An 11043-nucleotide genomic window follows, 5' to 3' on the forward strand; every position below is an offset into this window, starting at 1 on the left:
AAAAAATCATTTCAAAGTAAGTATTCATTCCTGGGACGCAAAACTTGGTATGCCAAGAGTATTTATGCTCTACATTCTTGGAGCAAAGCGAGATAACTCTTCCAAAAAATAACTTTGAAATTTAAACAAGATGTGATCTTTGGGCCTACAAAGACCCTTTAAGGAGTCAAAAAGTGGCCCCTCGGACCATATTTTTTAAATTGTACTCTCTACTCTCAACTATAAGCCGAAAAGATTTTAAATATCGGATGAAAAATAAAAAGGTTACAGTTGAAAGGCTAATTTGCACGATGGCCCCTGTAGACCCCTTATTTTTAAGAATTGTGTACCCAAAACTTTTTCCGGTCTGCGGAGTGTGTGTCTCAATATACAGATAAAATATTGCAATATTTAAATGGAAACTTTTTGAGAAAACGAATGACGCGTGATTTTTCTTTAACATTGAAACTCCCATAGACGATTTCACCGACCTATAAAACCGGAAGTAGTCAACATATTTTTACAAAACTCGGAATGCATGTTAATAACTTCCATCTTAATAATATTCAGGCGTCATTTAACCTTTTAAATGTCATTTGAATTTTTTTGTTTTTTCATCCCCCCTTTTCTGAAGTTTAGGGCTTTATATCTCAAAAACGGTAAGATATAGAAAGTTGCCTACGCTTACAATTTTGTACAACTAGTTATGATAAATGTAATTCTAAAGTTTGAACGTTCTGGATTGAAAAATAATCAAAATATTGAGTTTCAATCAATTATTGCTATTTTCCTTGTAAAAACCGGAAGTACCGGAACCGGAAATCTGAAACCTTACATTTCATAGAGTGGAAAATTTGCTTTAAGACCGTTGAAAAATTGTATCGATATATCTTCCAGTTTTCAAAAAATCGCTGACAGAAATCTGTCGAGAAAAATAATAATAATAATAACTAGAACTTTTTTTGTCTTCAACAAAAAGTAAGGGCTTTTCGACAGCCCCAGTTTGCCGTTTTTATCTAAAGTGTCAAAAAAAAAAAATCTCTAGTCTTTTTCCAAATTTTCTAAACGCCTCGGTATAACCAGTTGCTTAAATGGGAATTTATGAGTACTGCAGTGTGAAAAGAAAGATAACTCCAGAATTTAACAAGTAGCTACACCTGTAATATTCAGAAGAATATTTTCAAAAAATCATTCCAAAGTAAGTATTCATTCCTTGGACGCAAAACTTGGTATGCTAAGAGTATTTGTGCTTTTCATTTTTAGAGCAAAGCGAGATAACTCTTCTAAGAAATAATTTTGAAATTTAAACAAGTTCTGATCTTTAGGCCCTTCAAACCCCCATAAGGAGTCAAAAAGTGGCCCCTCGGACCATAATTTTTCAATTGTACTCTTTATTCTGAACTATTAACTTAAAGGAGTTTAAAAATCGGATGAATAATAAAAAAGATACAGCTAAAGGGCTGTTTTTAATACTGACCCCTACAGATCCCTTATTTTTCAAAAGTTCTTTTCCAGGACCTTTTCCGGTCTGCGCATTTGGTCCCTTATTTTAAATACTAAATATGAAAATATTTGCTTGAAAACTGTTTGAGAAAACGTTACACGCGTGAATTCAATTTAACATAGAAACTCCCATAGACAATTTTCATCGGCTCATAAAACCGGAAGTACTCAATAATATTCAATGAAACTTTGAATATATCTTAATTACTTTTATCTTAATAATATCCAGGCGTCAAATAAATTTTGAAAGGTCATTTGAATTTTTTTGTTTTTTCATCCCCCCTTTTCTAAAGTTTAGGACTTAATATCTCAAAAACGGTAAGAGATAGAAAGTTGCCTACGCTTACAATTTTGTACAACTATTTATGATAAAGGTAATTCTAAAATTTGAATGCTCTACATTAAAAAATAAACAAAGAACTGAGTTTCAAACAATTTTTGCAATTTTTCTTGTAAAAACCGAAAGTACCGGAACCGGAAATCGAAAACCTTACATTTCATGAATTGATATATTTGCTTTAAGACCAATGTATACTTCTATTAGTAATCCTTCCAGTTTTCAAAAAATCGCTGACAGAAATCTGTCGAGAAAAATAATAATAATAAACTAGAACTTTTTTTGTCTTCAACAAAAAGTAAGGGCTTTTCGACAGCCCCATGAGCCCTTTTTAATTAAATGTTAAAAAAAATTATACTTTAACTTATTTCCAAGTGTTCTAAACGCCTTGGTATCCCCTGTTGCCTAGATAGGAACTTATGAGTAGTGCAATGTGAAAAGAAAGATAACTCCAGAACTTTACAGGTAGCTACAATTCTAATTTCTAGAGGAATATTTTCAAAAAATCATATTGAAATAAGTATTAATTCCTCGGACACAAAACTTGGTATACCTATATTATTTATGCTCTACATTCTTACAGCAAAGCAAGATAACTCTTACTAAAAAATATTTGAAATTTAAACAAGTGATGATTTTTGGGCCTTCCAAACCCCTTTAAGGAGTCAAAAAGGGGCCCCTCGGACCATAATTTTAAGATTGTACTCTTAATTCTAAACAATAAACTGAAAAGATTTTTAAAATCAGATGAAAGGTAAAAAAGTTACAGCTAAAGGGCTGTTTTGTACGTTGGCCCCTGCAGATCCCTAATTTTCTTGAATTGTCTACCCAAAATCTTTTCCGGTCTGCGCATTGCGCGTATCATTATACATCTGAAATATTGTAATGTTAACTTGTAAACTTTTTGAGAAAACGAACGACGCGTGATTTTAGTTTAACATTGAAAGTCCCATAGACAATTTTTCATATGCTCATAAAACCGGAACTACTCAATATTTTTTATTGAAACTTTGAATGTATCTTGAATACTTCTATTTGAACAATGTCTAGGCGTCTTATTAAATTCCTATGGGTTTTTGAAATTTTTTTTTTTCATCCCCCCTTTTCTCAAGTTTGAGCCCTACTATCTCAAAAACAGTAAGAGATAGAGAAATGGCTACGCTTATGATTTTAAACACCAAGACAAGATGCATCTAATTCTTAAATTTGAATGCTCTACCTATAAAAAGAATAAAGATATTGTGCTTCAATGAATTTTTAGTATTTTCCTTGTCAAAACCGGAAGTGCCGGAACCGGAAGTCCAAAACCTTACATACGCGTGTCATTAAAGAATGCTATAAGACTATTGCATACTTGTTTCAATATGTCTTTCCGTTTTCAAAAAATCGTTGACGGAAATTCTGTCGAGAAAAAGAATAATAAGAAACATCAGAATAACAATAGGTCTTTTCGACCGAAAGTCGAAAAGCCCTAAAAAAGACGAAAACAATAGGTCTTTTCGACCGAAAGTCGAAAAGCCCTAAAAAAAGACAAAAACAATAGGTCTTTTCGACCGAAAGTCGAAAAGCCCTAACTAGAACTTTTTTTGTCTGAACAACAAAAAGTAAGGGCTTTTCGACAGCCCCATTAGCCCTTTTTAATTAAATGTTAAAAAAAAAATTATTCTCTTATTTATTTCCAAGTGTTCTAAACGCCTTGGTATCTCCAGTTGCTTAGATAGGAACTTATGAGTAGTGCAATGTGAAAAGAAAGATAACTCCAGAACTTTACAGGTAGCTACACTTCTAATTTCCAGAGGAATATTTTCAAAAAATCATATTGAAGAAAGTATTCATTCCTGGGACACAAAACTTGGTATGCCTATAGTACTTATGCTCTAGATTCTTACAGCAAAGCGAGATAACTCTTACTAAAAAACATTTTGAAATTTCAACAAGTGATGATCTTTGAGCCTTCCAAACCCCTATAAGGAGTCAAAAAGTGGCCCCTCGGACCATAATTGTAAGATTGTACTCTTTATTCCTAACCATAAACTGAAAAGATTTTTAAAATTGGAAGAGGAATAAAAAAGTTACAGCTTAAGTGCTGTTTTGTACGTTGGCCCCTGCAGATCCCTAATTTTCTCAAATTGTCTACCCAAAAACTTTTCCGGTCTGCGCATTGTGTGTACCATTATACATCTGAAATATCGTAATGGTCACTTGAAAACTTTTTGAGAAAACGAACGACGCGTGATTTTTGTTTAACATTGAAACTCCCATATGTGATTTTCATCGACCTATAAAACCGGAAGTAGTCTATATATGTCAATGAAACTCGGAATGTACGTTTATTACTTCTATCTTAACAAGAGTAAGGTATAATTTAAATTTTTAAAAGGTCATTTGAATTTTTTTGTTTTTCATCCCCCCCTTCTCTAAAGTTTAGGATTTAATATCTCAAAAACGGTAAGATATAGAAAGTTGTCTACGCTTACAATTTTGTACAACAGGACAAGATGTATCTAATTCCAAAAGCTGAACGTTCTAATTCAAAAACTAAACAAAATATTGCGTTTCGTTCAATTTTTACAATTTTCCTTATATAAACCGGAAGTACCGTAACCGGAAGTTCAAAACCTTACTTTTCATAGATTAATATATTTGCTGTAAGACCGTTGCATAATTGAATCTATATACCTTCCAGTTTTATAGAAATCGTTGACAAAAAACTGTCGAGAAAATAATAATAATAAACTAGAACTTTTTTTGTCTTCAACAAAAAGTAAGGGCTTTTCGACAGCCCCAGTTTCCCTTTTTAATTTAAAGTGTGGAAAAAAAAATATCTCTAATCTATTTCCAAATTTTCTAAACGCCTCGGTATAACCAGTTGCTTAGATAGGAGTTTATGAGTACTGCAGTGTGAAAAGAAAGATAACTCCAGAATTTAAAAAGTAGCTACACTTCTAATTTTCAGAAGAATATTTTCAAAAAAATCATTCCAAAGTAAGTATTCATTCCTGGGACGCAAAACTTGGTATGCCAAGAGTGTTTATGCTCTACATTCTTGGAGCAAAGCGAGATAACTCTTCCAAAAAATAATTTTGAAATTTAAACAAGATGTGATCTTTGGGCCTACAAAAACCCTTTAAGGAGTCAAAAAGTGGCCCCTCGGACCATATTTTTTAAATTGTACTCTCTACTCTCAACTATAAGCCGAAAAGATTTTAAATATCGGATGAAAAATAAAAAAGTTACAGTTGAAAGGCTGTTTTGCACGATGGCCCCTGTAGACCCCTTATTTTTAAGAATTGTGTACCCAAAACTTTTTCCGGTCTGCGAAGTGTGTGTCTCAATATACAGATAAAATATTGTAATATTTAAATGGAAACTTTTTGAGAAAACGAATGACGCGTGATTTTAGTTTAACATTGAAACTCCCATAGACGATTTCACCGACCTATAAAACCGGAAGTAGTCAACATATTTTTACAAAACTCGGAATGTATGTTAATAACTTCAATCTTAATAATATTCAGGCGTCATTTAACCTTTTAAATGTCATTTGAATTTTTTTGTTTTTTCATCCCCCCTTTTCTGAAGTTTAGGGCTTTATATCTCAAAAACGGTAAGATATAGAAAGTTGCCTACGCTTACAATTTTGTACAACTAGTTATGATAAATGTAATTCTAAAGTTTGAACGTTCTGGATTGAAAAATAATCAAAATATTGAGTTTCAACCAATTATTGCTATTTTCCTTGTAAAAACCGGAAGTACCGGAACCGGAAATCTGAAACCTTACATTTCATAGAGTGGAAAATTTGCTATAAGACCGTTGAAAAATTGTATCGATATATCTTCCAGTTTTCAAAAAATCGCTGACAGAAATCTGTCGAGAAAAATAATAATAATAACTAGAACTTTTTTTGTCTTCAACAAAAAGTAAGGGCTTTTCGACAGCCCCAGATTCCCTTTTTTATTTAAAGTGTCAAAAAAAATATCTCTAACCTATTTCCAAATTTTCTTAACGCCTCGGTATAACCAGTTGCTTAGAAAGGATCTTATGAGTAGTGCAATGTGAAAAGAAAGATAATTCCAGAGTTTAACAAGTAGCTACACTTCTAATTTTCAGAAGAATATCTTCAAAAAATCATTTTAAAGGAAGTATTCATTCCTGGGACGCAAAACTTGGTATGCCAACAGTATTTATGCTCTACATTCTTGGAGCAAAGCCAGATAACTCTTCCAAAAAATAATTTTGAAATTTAAACAAGATGTTATCTTTGGGCCTTCAAAAACCCTTTAAGGAGTCACAAAGTGGCCCCTCGGACCATAGTTTTAAGATAGAACTCTTTATTCTGAACAATAAACTGAAAGGATTTTCAAAATCGGATGAAAGGTAAAAAAGTTACAGCCAAAGGGCTGTTTTGCACGTTGGCCCCTGTAGACCCCTTATTTTTTAGAATTGTGTACCCAAAACTTTTTCCGGTCTGCGGATTGTGTGTGTCAATATACAGATAAAATATTGGAATATTTAAATGGAAACTTTTTGAGAAAACGAATGACGCGTGATTTTTGTTTAACATTGAAACTCCCATAGACGATTTTCATCGACCAATAAAACCGGAAGTAGTCAGAATTTTTAAATGAAACTTGGAATATATGTTGATTAAGTCCATTTAAATAATATCCAGGCCTCATATAAACTTTTATAGGTCATTTGAATTTTTTTGTATTTTCATCCCCCCTTTTCTAAAATTTAAGGCTGTATATCTCAGAAACGGTAAGAGATAGAAAGTTGTCTGCGCTTACAATTTTGTACAACTAGTTATGATAAATCTAGTTCTAGAATTTGAATGCTCTACATTAAAAATTAAACAAAGTATTGAGTTTCAATCAATTTTTGCAATTTTCCTTGTAAAAACCGGAAGTACCGGAACCGGAAATCTAAAACCTTACATTCCATAGATTGATAGATTTGCTATAAGATCCATGCATAATTGTATCATAGTGTCTTCTAGTTTTCATAAAATCGCTGACAAAAAACTGTCGAGTATAATAATAATAAAACAGAACAAAAACAATAGGTCTTTTCGACCGAAGTCGAAAAGCCCTAATAATAATAATAATAATAAAAAAACACAAAAACAATAGGTCTTTTCGACCGAAAGTCGAAAAGCCCTAAAAAAGACAAAAACAATAGGTCTTTTCGACCGAAAGTCGAAAAGCCCTAATAATAATAACTAGAACTTTTTTTGTCTTCAACAAAAAGTAAGGGCTTTTCGACAGCCCCATTATCCTTTTTAATTCAATGTTAAAAAAAAATATTCTCTAATTTATTTTCAAGTGTTCTAAACGCCTTTGTATCCCCAGTTGCTTAGATAGGAACTTATGAGTAGTGCAATGTGAAAAGAAAGATAACTCCAGAACTTTACAGGTAGCTACACTTCTAATTTCCAGAGGAATATTTTCAAAAAATCATATTGAAGTAAGTATTCATTCCTCAGACACAAAACTTAGTATGCTTATAGTATTTGTGCTCTACATTCTTACAGCAAAGCGAGATAACTCTTACTAAAAAACATTTTGAAATCTAAACAAGTGATGATCTTTGGGCCTTCCAAACCCCTATAAGGAGTCAAAAAGTGGCCCCTCGGACCATAATTGTAAGATTGTACTCTTTATTCCTAACAATAAACTGAAAAGATTTTTAAAATTGGAAGAGGAATAAAAAAGTTACAGCTTAAGTGCTGTTTTGTACGTTGGCCCCTGCAGATCCCTAATTTTCTCAAATTGTCTACCCAAAAGCTTTTCCGGTCCGCGCATTGTGTGTACCATTATACATCTGAAATATTGTAATGTTAACTTGAAAACTTTTTGAGAAAACGAACGACGCGTGATTTTTGTTTAACATTGAAACTCCCATAGGTGATTTTCATCGACCTATAAAACCGGAAGTAGTCAATATATGTCAATGAAACTCGGAATGTACGTTTATTACTTCTATCTTAACAATGGTAAGGTATAATTTAAATTTTTAAAGGTCATTTGAAATTTTTTGTTTTTCATCCCCCCTTTTCTAAAGTTTAGGATTTAATATCTCAAAAACCGTAAGATATAGAAAGTTGTCTACGCTTACAATTTTGTACACCAATACAAGATGTATCTAATTCCAAAAGCTGAACGTTCTTATTCAAAAACTAAACAAAGTATCGCGTTTCGTTCAATTTTTACAATTTTCCTTATATAAACCGGAAGTACCGTAACCGGAAGTTCAAAACCTTACTTTTCATAGATTGATATATTTGCTGTAAGACCGTTGCATAATTGTATCTATATACCTTCCAGTTTTATAGAAATCGTTGACAAAAAACTGTCGAGAAAATAATAATAATAAAACTAGAACTTTTTTTGTCTCCAACAAAAAGTAAGGGCTTTTCGACAGCCCTAGTTTCCTTTTTTTTTTTAAATGTTTAAAAAAATTTGTCTAATCTATTTCCAAATTTTCTGAACACCTTGGTATAACCAGTTGCTTAGATAGGAATTCATGGGTAGTGCAGTGTGAAAAGAAAGATAACTCCATAACTTAACAAGTAGCTACACATCAAATTTCCAGAAGAATATTTTCAAAGAAATCATTTCAAAGTAAGTATTCATTCCTTGGACGCAAAACTTGGTATGCTAAGAGTATTTGTGCTATACATTCTTAGAGCAAAGCGAGATAACTCTTCCAAAAAATAATTTTGAAATTTAAGCAAGTTGTGATTTTAGACCCTTCAAACCCCTATAATGATTCAAAACGTGGCCCCTTGGACCATAATTTTTAAATTGTACTCTTTATTCTGAACTATTAACCGAAAAGATTTTGAAAATCGGATGAATAATAAAAAAGATACAGCTAAAAGGCTGTTTTTAATACTGACCCCTACAGATCCCTTATTTTTCAGAAGTTCTTTTCCAGGACCTTTTCCGGTCTGCGCATTAGGTCCCTTATTGCAAATACAAAATATAAAAATATTTGCTTGATAACTGTTTGAGAAAACGTTACACGCGTGAATTCAATTTAACATAGAAACTCCCATAGACAATTTTCATCGGCTCATAAAACCGGAAGTACTCAATACTATTCAATGAAACTTGGAATATATCTTAATTACTTCTATTTAAACAATATCTATCCGTTTTATAGCATTCCTAAGCTTTTTCTGAATTTTTTGTTTTGTCATCCCCCCTTTTCTCAAGTTAGAGGCCTAATATCTCAAAACTGATAATAGATAGAAACACGCCTCCATTAAACTTTTTAAACAACTCAACAAGATTAATCTTACTCTAAAATTACAAATGAAATTCCTCAAGAAATAAAAACAATATATTGAATCTTTTTTTTTCTTGTATTTTGCTTGTGTAAACCGAAAGTACCGGAACCGGAAGTCCAAAAAGGGACATACGCGTGCCATTTAGAAATGCTATTAGTCCTGTCCATAATTATTTCAATGTTCCTTTTCGTTTTTAAAAAATCGCTGACGAAAGTTTGTCGAGAAATAAAAAATAATAACTAGACTTATTTTTGTCTCCAACAAAAAGGAAGGGCTTTTCGACAGCCCTTAAAACCCCTTAATTAAATTTATCATATTTTCTCTCAGAATCTGTATATTAAAAATTAGGAAAATATCATGAGCATATACCCACACGTTAGCATTTCAGAAATTAAATGCTCAAAGAAAGACAACTTCAGAATTTTTTATCCAACTATATCGTTTGTTTCCTGAAATAAAAGTTCTAAAAATTCATATATAAGAAAGTACTCATTTAAGATTCAAGAGTTTTGGTATGCCAAAAGCTCTAATGCAAATCATTCATTGAGCAAAGCGAGATAACTCTTGAATTTTAATTTTTTGGAATGTGATAAAGTTATCATTTTCAGACCCTTAAAACCCCTATAAGGAGTCAAAAAGTGCCCCCTCGGACCATATTTTTTAAATTGTACTCTTTATTCCAAACTATAAACCGAACAGATTTTGAAAATCAGATAAACAATAAAAAAGTTACAGCTAAAGGGCCGTTTTTGATACTGACCCCTTTAGATCCCTTATCTTTTTGAACTTTTTTCCCAGGACCTTTTCCGGTCTGCGCATTAGGTCCCTTATTGCAAATACAAAATATAAAAATATTTGCTTGAAAACTGTTTGAGAAAACGTTACATGCGTGAATTCAATTTAACATAGAAACTCCCATAGACAATTTTCATCGGCTCATAAAACCGGAAGTACTCAATACTTTTCAATGAAACTTGGAATATATCTTAATTACATCTATATAAACAATATATATCTGTCTAAGAACATTCCTGAGCTTTTCTGGGTTTTTTATTTTTGCATCCCCCCTTTTCTCAAGTTTGAGGCCTAAAATCTCAAAACTGATAAGAGATAAAAACTGGCCGCCGCTTTACTTTTTAAACAACTCGACATGGTTGATGTAACTGTAAAATTACAACGAATTTCCTTTAAAAATAAAAACAATATATTGATTCATTTAATTTCTACTATTTTGCTTGTGTAAACCGGAAGTACCGGAACCGGAAATCCAAAACCTTACATACTGGTGACATTTAAAAATGCTATAAGACTATTGTATAGTAATTTCTAAAATTCTTTTCGTTTTCAAAAAATCGCTGACGGAAAATCTGTCGAGAAAAAGAAAAATAATAATAACTAGAACTTTTTTTGTCTTCAACAAAAAGTAAGGGCTTTTCGACAGCCCCAGTTTCCCTTTTTTATTTAAAGTGTCAAAAAAAAAATATCTCTATTCTATTTCCAAATTGTCTAAACGCCTCGGTATAACCAGTTGCTAAGATAGGAATTTATGAGTACTGCAGTGTGAAAAGAAAGATAACTCCAGAATTTAACAAGTAGCTACACCTGTAATTTTCAGAAGAATATTTTCAAAAATTCATTCCAAAGTAAGTATTCATTCCTTGCACGAAAAACTTGGTATGCTAAGAGTATTTGTGCTCTACATTCTTAGAGCAAAGCGAGATAACTCTTCCAAGAAATAATTTTGAAATTTAAACAAGTTGTGATTTTTATGCCCTTCAAACCCCTATAAGGAGTCAAAAAGTGGCCCCTCGGACCATAATTTTTAAATTGTACTCTTTTTTCTGAACTATTAACCGAAATGATTTTGAAAATCGGATGAATAATAAAAAAGATACAGCTAAAGAGCTGTTTTTATACTGATCCCTAC

This window comes from Magallana gigas, chromosome 9, assembly GCF_963853765.1.
Source record: "Magallana gigas chromosome 9, xbMagGiga1.1, whole genome shotgun sequence".
NCBI classification, from domain to species: Eukaryota; Metazoa; Mollusca; class Bivalvia; order Ostreida; family Ostreidae; genus Magallana; species Magallana gigas.